At 32.9% G+C, this 12,443-nt stretch overlaps 2 protein-coding genes across 18 annotated transcripts in view; both read right to left on the bottom strand.

The window, feature by feature from the left end:
• The window catches only part of LOC148630198 (heparan sulfate glucosamine 3-O-sulfotransferase 5-like), a 49,750-nt gene that overhangs the window by 9,968 nt on the left and 27,339 nt on the right, over positions 1–12,443 (bottom strand). The window contains exon 1 of one of the 13 annotated variants that reach the window (XM_088563051.1): positions 3,671–3,712. The exons of 10 other annotated variants lie outside the window; for them this stretch is intronic. The gene's annotated coding sequence lies outside the window, so the exon portion shown is untranslated. Of the gene's footprint in view, positions 1–924; positions 1,207–3,553; positions 3,607–3,670; positions 3,713–12,443 lie in introns of those variants that run through there. 2 more of the 13 variants (XM_088563032.1, XM_088563019.1) reach the window with 2 other exon arrangements.
• The window catches only part of LOC148630199 (heparan sulfate glucosamine 3-O-sulfotransferase 1-like), a 69,218-nt gene that overhangs the window by 29,438 nt on the left and 27,337 nt on the right, over positions 1–12,443 (bottom strand). The gene's annotated exons all lie outside the window — the stretch shown is intronic.

The raw sequence follows: 12,443 nt of genomic DNA, 5'->3' as shown, positions 1-12,443 counted from the left end.
TAGAGAAATAGACTATATAGTATTCACGGAAACAATTTACAGTACTAATTAGACAGACTATACTGTATTCACTGAAACCATTTACACTGATAGATGGTGCTACAGTGCTAAAGAAATAGAATAGAAAATATTCACTGTAACCATTCACAGTACTAGAGAGATAGACTAGAAAGTATTCACTGAAACCATTTACAGTGCTGGAGAAATAGACTATGTGGTATCGTGAAACTATTTATAGTATCAAAGCAAAAGATTACATAGAATTTATTGAAACTATTTACAATACTAGAGTTAGACAATATAGTATTCACTGAAATTATCTACAGTACAAGTGAAATAGACTACTGGTATATAATATTTAGTGCATAAACCACTGCTGACTGATGAATAGAATAGTTATATACTCACAGTGATTACTGTACCTGACAGCAGCCACCAAGACTTCTAAGCAAGACAAATTCACACGACAAGCAGGGTGCTTGACAGAATGACCAATCATGTGCTGTGTGACAAATAGAACGAACTCTGGGTATGTGACAAGAAGACCAATCATGTGCTGTGTGACAGATAGACCGAACTCTGGGTATGTGACAGAATGACCAATCATGTGCTGTGTGACAGAAAGAGCAATCACAGAATGTTGATAGATTGACCAATCAAAAGCTGTGTTACACATAATCTATTCAACATGAGCGATATTTGACAAAAAGACAAATTACAGGATGATTTGATATATGGACAAAATACAGTCTAGAAAAGGAAAACAAATTTTACAACATTAACCAGCTACAACACAAGAACAGGGTCCATGATCATCAGTTCTTAATTAATAAAATCTGTAATTAAAAAAAAATCAAAGCTTCAACTCACAAAAATTGTCAAAATAAAATACTAATAATTTTGCAAGCAAAAATTGTTGCTGACCTTTCAATGATTGATAACTTGGTCCAGTAGGTCAGCTGTACAGTGTCTGTATGTTATCTCAGGTGATTTTACACAGCTAATGAGGCAGGACTCAGATGTGCTCCTTATCATCAGTGAACACCCCACCAATATCTTATAAATAATCAATTAGTTTTAACATAAATGTTGTAACAACTCCAACTTAACAGATGCACCCTATTAATTGATCTCCCATAATATTTATAATCCACTGTAAATTTCCCTAGTCAGATAAAAAGTTGCTTTTTGTATCCTACGTCTAGCATGTCAATCAGTATTATGGAATGTGCTTTCAAGATATGCAACAAAAACATGCAAATTCCAACACTATTGAGATATAAGTTCGGTTAACAAAAGATACAATAAGGAAACCACTTCTGGCTAAAGAAGGTGAAAAAAAGGCACTTAAGAAACAATTCTTAGAAAAGTAAGGAAGTAATGTAGTATAAAGTAAGGAAGCCATTTGGATGTATAGTCAACATATTATTCACTTTCTTATTAAAGTCAACAGACAGAACTTTCGATAGAATTGTTTCTGTTTCCAAAAAAAAAAGATTTTCGAACAAATGCTGTGGTTACAAATGATAACAACTCTCAGGTATAAACTGAGTACCTCTGTGTTTTAAACCTGTATGAATTATCACTATATGACTGCATCCTAGTAAGAACATAGTTCTGCATCACGTGTCTTGTCATAACTCTTCCCATCTATCTGACAAATATAATTCCATCAATGAACATAAATATTATATTTTGAAGTGACTTTAGATGAGTTAGCAACAACTTTATCCATCAGAACCATCAGACAGTTTATCAGTTCATTGATTCTCTGTCAGTAAAATTCACTCTAGGTGAACTTCTCAGATGGTATTTGGTCATTCTCAGTTGATATATAGAGTAAGAAATATCCTGTCTGGTTTTGGTAAATGTGTGATGAGACTGTTGTCAAGTTTGTGTCATATATATTATTATGAAAGCTGAGATGAGTAACATTTCTTTTCAAAGAAAACCATCTGCAACAAATGAAGACTTAATATTATATTGACTAAGTTCATCAGTTGTTTTATTTCCTACTAAAACTGTTTTATCATTCAAACTACTAAAACTACTGGACATAATCTTAATCTCAGGTTTCATAACTATTATTTCATAATAGTTCAATGGTGTCTTTACAATTTTAGACCTATTTAATAAAATACCCAAACCTACTATAATAAATCAGTTGACTTCTACAAGTTTCTCTGTATCCTGTGCAATATATGATTCACTATTAATTTAAAAAAAAAAACTGAAGTCCAAAGGTTAGATAGTAACAATATATATTTCATCACTGTTTTTCATATCACAGGGAGCAGAAAAAAGACCCTGACAATGGCCTATGGACCCCAAAATTTGGCAAAAGATTTTAAAAAATTCAGCTTTTCTTGTGTAATTCATTGGCTACCATAATTTTGCTGTAGGTTACCAAGCCAAGTTTTAAGTTCAATTCCTGACAGAGACACTGATAGCAAGTCTAGAGAGTGATGAACCTAATTGTAGACCATGGGAATAATATTAAGATAGGAGAACTGATGCAGCCAAGCACAACAAGTTATTACATTTCAAAAGATAAGGAAGAATTATCATAGGCTACCATCAATGAGATGTAACAAGTCACTAAATATTGATAATCATTAGCTTTCCAAATCATTAATTGTCAAAATCTGTTATTACACTTTAATGACATGTAATTATAATTGTGAAAAAAAAATTCCTCATTATCTAAGATAGAATAAAAGGTAATATTTTGTCTGTGATTTTATTGGACATACAAGTAATTACACCAATCTCTAACTATAATCTAATATTTATGACTTTTATTGATAAGTTGCATAGATACTGGATGAAAGGTAATGTTTATCTTAATTAACTGAAAGATCAGGTGAGAATAAAAACATTAAGCTGTTTATACTTCTACATAGACACAACAAACAAATGTTCTACAAAACAATAACACAAGTCATATATGAAACTTTTGTTATATAGTACAAATGTTGTATTCATACCAACTTCCTTCTCATCAAAAAAAACTTTTAAAAGCCTATGTTAGAAATGACCAAAACTTAAAATTTACCATGAAAGTATGATGACAAGACATTATATCATACCTTAATAAAGAATACCCAATGAGCTATACAGCTATATAAAAGTTTAGACAGTTCACAGTCAACAGTATAAAGGACAAGCCTGTCAACAACCAGGTCACAACAGAGAATATATGTTTCCTACATTGTCTCTGTAGTATGTACCAGTATAAACCAATGACCTACATTGTCTCTGTAGTATGTACCAGTATAAACCAATGACCTACATTGTGTCTGTAGTATGTAACAGTATAAACCAATGAAGCAATAGAACCAATATGGTGAAATGTAACAGCATACAACATGATTCACAGTCAGTTTCTGAGCAACCTGCAGAACAGATACTACAGCAGCCTTCTTTAAACACATATGTACAAGAAATTCTTACAGAATCTATACAGATCTTACAGTGAATGGAGAAAGCAGTAACTTAGTGTTTGACAGACTATATCACTGTAGGAAAGCAGACAAAATACAATATAACTTACCTTACTGTTTGATGAAACCAGCAGTAGGTTAAGCCAATTTACAAGAACAGATGTTTTCATCTTATATTTTATTAATATTAGAGAAAGGTTAATAAAAGTAACTATCATCCCACTTACCACCAGGATAATATTAATCAGTTTTCAATTACAGCATTCTCTAGAACAAAAACATTCATCTCAATTTCCATATAGACAAAGCAAACTGATACATAATCAAAGAACTAAAATAGTGCTGTCTTATCAAACAAATGGATTCAATTTCTGAGTCAATATACTGATATCTAATGACTCAAAACAATCTCAGTGCATTTTTTTCTGAGACAAAACCAGTAAAAAAATGTTCCATCATTAATGAAGCCTGAGACATTCCCTCAAACCAAAATAAATTTAGTCAAGAAACTTATTAGAACATGTAGAAAATTTGAGACATCAAAAAGTAACTAGTGCTATCAAAGGATAATACTACATTGTTATGCACCAATAAATTGAATTTTCTTATCATAAAAGAGCAATGAGTCAACAAGCCCAATCTCATCATAACATCCTTCAAATGTTCATTCAAGGTCATTACAAACTCATGCTACCTACATGTATAAGCAACAAAATGGAACATTTTATAGTAAGACTTTGCAGCTCTAGGGTATTATCAGCTGTTTTCACACTGGAACAACCAGGCCGTTATCTAAACATTTGACAGATTAGACAGGCTCTAAATCAATGCTAATCTCCATATCCCAGGGAACACAGATGAAAAATGCATACAATTAGTACAACTAAATCTACAATTCCCAAAATAGAACACAGGCTTATGGTTTCTATCAACATCTGTATAGTGGGTAAAACTGGGTGACATCTGTATACAAACATGATTGAACCCATGCAGAATATTACCAGACTAGAGTTCAAAAACATGCAACTAATTCAAATATACCAAGCATTATTTTACCTGATTTATCTCACACTAGCCATTACGCAAAAAAATAGTCCAAAACAGACATTTAATCCATAAACTAAAGCATTTACAATACTACATGGTTATACACATTTGTGATGTAATATTTTATATGAAATATGACCACAGCTTCATTTATGTATTCCTATAAAATATGGCTATTGTATTTCACCTGACTGCCCAGGACAGGTCATAATATGGCCTTCAGCAAACATGGAGGTGTTGATTATCTCTGTACTGGGCACATAATCATAAATCATTGACAAATAAAGATAATCTACTAATCCTTTCAAACACTGGACAATATTTGTATGGTGGACAATATAGATTAAATCTATGTTCATCTTATCACAGTTATACCAAATATGTCACTCAATTCTAGATCAAATCAGGAATTTTATATTTTTAATGAAACTGAACTAAATATGAAAAAGAAATGAAAAAGAACTGAAAAAACATCATCAAATACAATTAGAATAGTCAGAAAACATTTAATTAATCGAAATTCAGAAAATGTAGCAGTGTTTTTATCACTGCCAAAAATGTGACTGACTTAAAATTGGCACTATGGAATTGATGCAGGAATTTTTCTAACCACCATACATACTTAGATTGGTTACTCCCCAAGTTTACCAACGACAAGTCAGATGAAATAGAGCAATGCTCTTGATTGTATGGCAAAATTGTGATGATAAAAAGTTGTGTAGTATGTATGTACACACGCTACAATTTGTCATATACAACATAGAGACTGTGAATTTCCTCAGTTAAAAAACAAACAAAGGCAATTAAATTATAAAACAAAAATCAAGGTCATCTGTTGATGCAGACAATTCAAAATCATTCATATTTCATGAACAAAATCACATCCAACATTCTATAAATGACTCAGTCCCTCCACAAATATCCTAATTAAAATCGATATGTATTATATATCAAAGGAAAGTAATTCATTAAATGCAATATTTCCTGTACACCTGCATGCCTTGAACCAAGGGACATAACTCACATGATCAAAGTCTTCAAGTTATAAAGTTTGACAGACAAATCACTTGGCATACAACCAGTTATTTATCTTTGTTATGAAAAACTTCACTATCAAAATAAAAATCAAATGTTATTATGTACTTATCAAAAATTTGATCTTCCTTAACAAAGAAACAAATGTACATTTTGTTAAGAATAAAATAATCATTCTTTCAAATGAAAACAAACACTATATCTCATCAGTGAAAAGTCATTCAATAGCAAGGGGGAAAAACAAAAAGTTGTTCTATAAAAATAAAACAACATCATACTTTATAACCAATGTAATGCTTTGCAGGGCACAGCTTGATATGATGTGGAGGTTTAATCCGGACAGTTGGGACAAGTATGGGCACACCATTCATGCTAGTTACTATGACACCTTGTGGTACAAATTCATATTTACTTAAGCTATTGTCTGGAAATCATGAATATGCTTGTTTCTGGCCCCTTTTTGGCCTCTCATTCCTTAACAGTTCATATCACAACCCCAAAAATCAATAAAAGACTTCCTTTGGTCATATGGCACCTTGTGGTCCAATATTAAAAAGATCCATTCACTAATAGACAAGTTAATGTCCAGATATCAGGAAAATGCTTGTTTTTGACTCTTAATTGCTCTAATGCCTTTGTGGTTTAATACATAGTGTTACAATGTCAAAGAGATCCATTCATTGTCTGGAAATATTAAAATGCTTGTTTCTGGCCTATTTCTGGTCCCTAATTTCTTAACGGTTCAAGTCACAAAACCCCAAAATCAATCCCAGGTTTCCTATTGTGGTATGCCACCTTGTGGTATAATTTCATAAATATCTATTCACTTATACTCAAGTAACTGTCCAGACATGAAACGTCTACAGAGGACAATGACAGCGTGGTACCATTGTCCTACACAGCAATTTTTTTAGCAGTCATTTATAAAGTCAATCTATACCAAGAAAACTAACATCATATCTTGTAACTCTTTGACAGAAATTGGATGTTTGTTTACAATTTAAAGAAAAAATGTAATTATTTATTATCTAGAGAGATTGTCTATTTCTCCTGACAAGGTCATTAATTAACACAATTATTACAAATATTTTGTTGTTATTTAACATGTATAAAACCTCTCCTATCTAAAAATGTCAGTAAATCTAGGAAAGAAATTAATAGTTATATTAATGTCAGTAAAATCTGCACTAGTTATATTAATCAGATGTAAAAAGGACAAAAGTATTGATTCTAAGTTTTCATATCATTTTTAAGGATTCAAAACAAAATTCTATGAAATTGACAGGTAAGTTAGGATATGGTCTACCACAAATAAGGAGTGATGAAGGGACACGGTCAGGGAAAAGATATATAAGTCTTATTGATTCCCTCAAAAAATACTAAAGATGGGAGGAAAAAATAATCAAATGATATCTTTTGATGGCACGAGACCACAATTAATTTTTAAGTGCATTTCAATATACACATTTGAGCAGATTAAAAAAATTCCTCTGGCGCAAACTGAATAAAACTTCTCTGGCCTAAAGATATGTACAAACAGGACTTTATATATAAATTGTAGAAAATTTTACCATAATTTTCTGAAATTAATACATATAACTCGGAGATGGGGTCAACATGACAAATGAACTAAATTTTAACCTTCTTCCACTGAACCAAATCACAACTTTTAGTCAGAATTGATTAATGAAAAAAATCCCATGTAAATTAAACCTATTTTCTACCAATTAGAGGCAAAACTTCAGCAAATAAGTTTCCAGTAAAAATATTAAAAAATGAGGAAGGTACCTACTACCAAAGTTGGAACTATACTCGTATACAACGAAAACCAAGGGGAATTAATTGTGTTCTCGTACCTGATATGAGACAGATTCCCAAATTACTTCATTCAGCCTTTAGATCTGTACTGAATTTTCATAATTTATAAACAAATTTATCATTAGACAGAAATCTGGTGAGAAAGTTATTTTTTCTGAGGACTTTCATAAATACCAGTCTGTCTAATGAGTAAACATTTTACATATGTACCATATGGTTTAATGTAAACAGTTTAGAAGGTTACAACCTTTCATAGAAGCTCTGAACAATATGTACTGTGATCAGTACTTGATTTAAAATGTGATTGTACACCAGTAAAGGATTTCTCTGGAGTCTCTAACCTCACTGGGTAACTTTATTATCATGCATTTAAAGATGTCTTTCAGAATTATTTAAGATTAGTAATCAAAGACTGAAGTCTTCAAAGTCCCCAATCATCAAACATTCTTGTACAAGCATGAAACACATGTGAATAAAACTTAAAGGGTATATTTTTATCTTGTATGAAGCTAGAACTATGACGCTATGGTGGTGAACACTGACGATCTGCAGTGGTGTATAACTACATATTTATGCAAATCATATGTGAATATTAAGTACAAAAATTATGAGTGCAAGAAGTCGCTAACAATATTAGCGACTTAAAAATGTGTTGTATAAGTTCACACGTTGTAAGATCTTGTAGAAGTATCATTGTTTCCCTTTTCTTTACAAGAAGATATCAACCACCTTCAACAGGTAAACTGATCATCAGTCCTCCCATTCCAACCTTCCAATAACACCAACCACCTTCAACAGGTAAACTGATCATCAGTCCTCCCATTCCAACTTTTCAATAACACCAACCACCTTCAAGAGGTCAACTAATCATCACTACTCCCTTTCCAACCTTCCAATAAAACCAACCACCTTCAGCAGGTCAACTAGTCTTCACTACTCCCTTTCCAACCTGCGCCATGAAAACTGATTTATTCAACATGTCGTAGTTTTCCTTTCCTCTTTCGTCTACCCCGGACTTGACTTTTTATGAGCAACTCGGCAGCTGTTTCTAGAAAAGCAGAGAACACTTACCCTACCGATGCACCTGGTCCATGCTCCCAGTTTTTAGTGGAGTCGGAGTTGCTCATTTGCTTTCGTTACTTTGTATGTATGATTTGTTACTTTGTATGTATGTATGATTTTAGTTACTTTATGTTCTTTGTTGTGTATGTCTGTTTTCCATGTGTGGTCTTTATCCCTGGATTACATTCTTTTGATTACCGCTATAACCTTGGTTCCCTTGATTACTCTTCCAATAAAACCAACCACCTCCAACAGGTCAACTAATCATCACTACTCCCTTTCCAACCTTCAAATAACACCAACCTCCTTCAACAGGTCAACTTATCACTACTCCCTTTCAATAACACCAACCTCCTTCAACAGGTCAACTAATCATCACTACTCTTCCCAGCCTTCCAATAACACCAACCTCCTTAAACAGGTCAACTAATCATCACTACTCCCTTCCCAACCTTCCAATAACACCAACCTCCTTCAACAGGTCAACTATTCATCATGCCCTCTACTTCATTTCGCACTTCTAAAAATATTTTCTTCCATTTGAAAGGAATTTAAACACTACTTATTTACAGGTTTTAACTACTTTCATGTACAAACTTTGACCCTAAACTCATAAAAAGGTTGGAGAAGGAATGGTGAATTTTTTCACACACTTAAGACTGCCATAATAACCATGCACTGTTAAATAACAGACATGGATTAAGTTCCTACTGGGAGCCACATAAACAACTTCTCAACAGATGAAAGAAACAGAAGTTGTAAAAGAAGATCAAAAGGTTGCTATATATGTAGCACTAAACACATGAAAAGAATGTAATAGCTCTACATGATCTCCCATGACAATAATATCACTTACTAAAGGCATCATTTACAACAATCATTCATGATTCAGTTTATCTTATTAATTTTAGAGCCTGCAGTTTATTGAAACTCTAACATTTCTACAAAATATTTTTCTAAAAACATTAATCTGAGTTCTCAACTTAGTCACAGAATGTTTATTTCTTTGATCAGTTTATGAAATTTGGAGCTTAAGAAACAAACATAAAGTAGGATACTAACTGTAATGCAGTAGATATAATGGAGAACTGTACAACAAGTCACAATGAATAGTTTTATGATCTTGTTTGCCAATTCTGGCCTCACTGAGGAAGGAACATCCCAAGTTTAAGGTGAAATCATCAAATAATGATCTACATTTCATTTATGAAGGTAGCTGCATCTTCTATATCAATATGATCAGTAACATGGACCTAATGGACAGATAACAGACAATACTCCATTATTCACCATGTGATTAGTTAATTGCTGTAACACTGACCTAAACAACAGGGTATAGACAGCACTACTGTCCATCTTATGTGCTCAACGAAACACACTAATATAAAACTATAGATCCATCATAGACAGATCTCCTGTTCACATCATGCTATGTACTAACTCAAATAGGATTAAATACAGAAATAGACAAATCACAAATTCACCCTTTACCCAAAAAAAATAGTACAATACAGAGACCTAATGGACAAATCACAGGCTTAATCTACTCAATGAACTCAGTACAATACACACACAGAGACCTAATGGACAGATCACAGACTTAATCTACTCAATGTACACAGTACAATACACACACAGAAACCTAATGGACAGATCACAGACTTAATCTACTCAATGTACACAGTACAATACACACACAGAAACCTAATGGACAGAGCACTAACTTACAGTCTACCCCACGTACACAGTACAATACAGAGACCTAATGGACAAATCACAGACTTAATCTACTCAATGTAAACAGTACAATACACACATTAAGACCTAATGGACAGAGCACTAACTTACAGTCTACCCCACGTACACAGTACAATACAGAGACCTAATGGACAAATCACAGACTTAATCTACTCAAAATACACTGTACAATTAACACACAGAGACCTGATGGACAGATTATAGACTTACAGTCTTCTCCAAGTACATAGTACAACACTCTCACAGGGACCTAATGGACAGATCACAGACTTCCAGTCTACACCATGTACACAGTACAATACAGACCTAATGGACAGACAACAGACTTACAGACTACTCCATGTACACAGTACAATACAGAGACCTAATGGACAGAACACAGACTTACAGTCTACTCCATGTACACATTATAATAGAGACCTAATGGACAGAACACAAACTTAGTCTATTCCATGTGCACAGTACAATACACAATCATATACTTAATGGTCAAATCTCAGACTTATAGTCTACTCCCATGCACACAGTACAATACACAAGAGAGAAAAGTCAATGTTCAGAAGAAGTTAAAGGAAAGTTTCAATTAAAATGATGTAGCTAAGAAAAAATTTAATTAGGTGAAAGTAATTCTAAAATCATAACCATTAACCAGAAAAAAACTTGAAATTTTCAATACATCAATAGCAGCAAAACTGCTTCATAAATCTCTTCATCAGCTCTTACTCCACATGAAAACACAATCCATCTGATAGAAATGTTTTAATTACAAGTAATATAAACCTAACTTATGTTTGCTAACAACAAACTTGTTAATTTACTTTTTAGTCAACTTGATGCAGTGCAAATCAATTCTTGGAGCAAATCTGATCAAAAAGACCATTCTAATCAAGTTGTATTCAAAATTTCCTTTTAAGGTTCAGCACAAAATGCATCCATCCTGCACTACTAAAAGTGCAATGGAGAATACAATCTTTGTGTTTCATTGGAAAATAAATATCTCATCTCTGTCAATAGCAATGAAAGGTATATAGTCAACATATAATGAAAGCTGATAGTATACAGACCTACGGACACTAATTCCAGGTGTAACTAGATATCATCGAAATGGGAATCATCTCTGTGGGCTCCGCTGTCAATAATATATGTTAATAAATATGTAATTTCATATTGGCCCTCTTATAGGTTTGAAGTCTGTCATATTGGTTGAGGCGGTCGTATTGGTCCTGAGGCATCGCCGAGGACGAATACGGTTGTCAAGGCCAATATGATTGAATGAGACCTATAAAAGGGCCAATATGAAATTACATACTTATTGACAATTTTATTAACCAACTCAACAAGATGATTTGTAGAACAGTTGTTTTCGTGTTTTGTCAAGAACATGTAGGTTTATTTGCATTAATCAGTCTTAAATATCCTTTTCGTAAAAACGGAAGATTTTTTTGTGTTTCTGCAGCTTTAAGTCCTGGTGATCAAAGTTCCTGAAATTACACAATTCTGAAAGAACATTGAAGATATACAATTGTGCAATTGAAATTATATTCTGTTCTTTTGTTTTCGGCATTACAATAGGGTTGCCAGGTGTAATAAATTATTGGTTTGCATATCATAGTTATGTTGGATTCCTTTTTGTTTTGTTTTCTATGTGCACATCCTTTGATTCTAGTTTGTCTGGTTACATAATGTATGTTTTATATTCGGTCTGAAGCTCCTTAGTGCTTGTGATTGTATTTGAATGACATGCCAAATTAAAATCAAGTTTTCTTACCTTATTCTAAGTTGATTATTTGTTTGGTTAATTATATACATGTTTATGTACATATGCATAAATAATCCAGCAGGATAATGAAGTCATAATTAAAATGGCAGTGTCAAATGACCGGAAGTTATGATGCCGTATTGGCCCTGGTTTGATCCATATTGGCCCTCTTTTTTCATATTGGCCCTGTACAGATGCCCGGTTTGAATTCATATCAATTGGTCAGTTTTAGATATATTTTAAGGTATTTTTTTGGTAGCTGGTTAATAACATGTGGTAAAAAAAAAGCTGATATGAAGCATTCTTTAAGTTATTACATAGTCTCGTTATGTGCGATTTTAACCAGTTTTTGACCTTGACTTTTGACCTAGGAAGTTGTACATGTGTATAAACTTTGAAATCATAACGGTTCTCAAGATATAGAACAGACACAATCTTTACCACAGGACATGGGGTTGTCAACTCAAACCAAAGTTTTTGACCTTGACCTTTGACCTAGGAAGTTGTACATAGATTGTGAC

Source organism: Perna viridis, chromosome 1 (genome assembly GCF_037379345.1).
Source record: "Perna viridis isolate PV_CMFRI_1.1 ecotype Kerala chromosome 1, ASM3737934v1, whole genome shotgun sequence".
NCBI classification, from domain to species: Eukaryota; Metazoa; Mollusca; class Bivalvia; order Mytilida; family Mytilidae; genus Perna; species Perna viridis.
The sequence above is the reverse complement of the archived record's forward strand: the minus strand, read 5'-3'. Positions and strand labels throughout refer to the sequence as shown.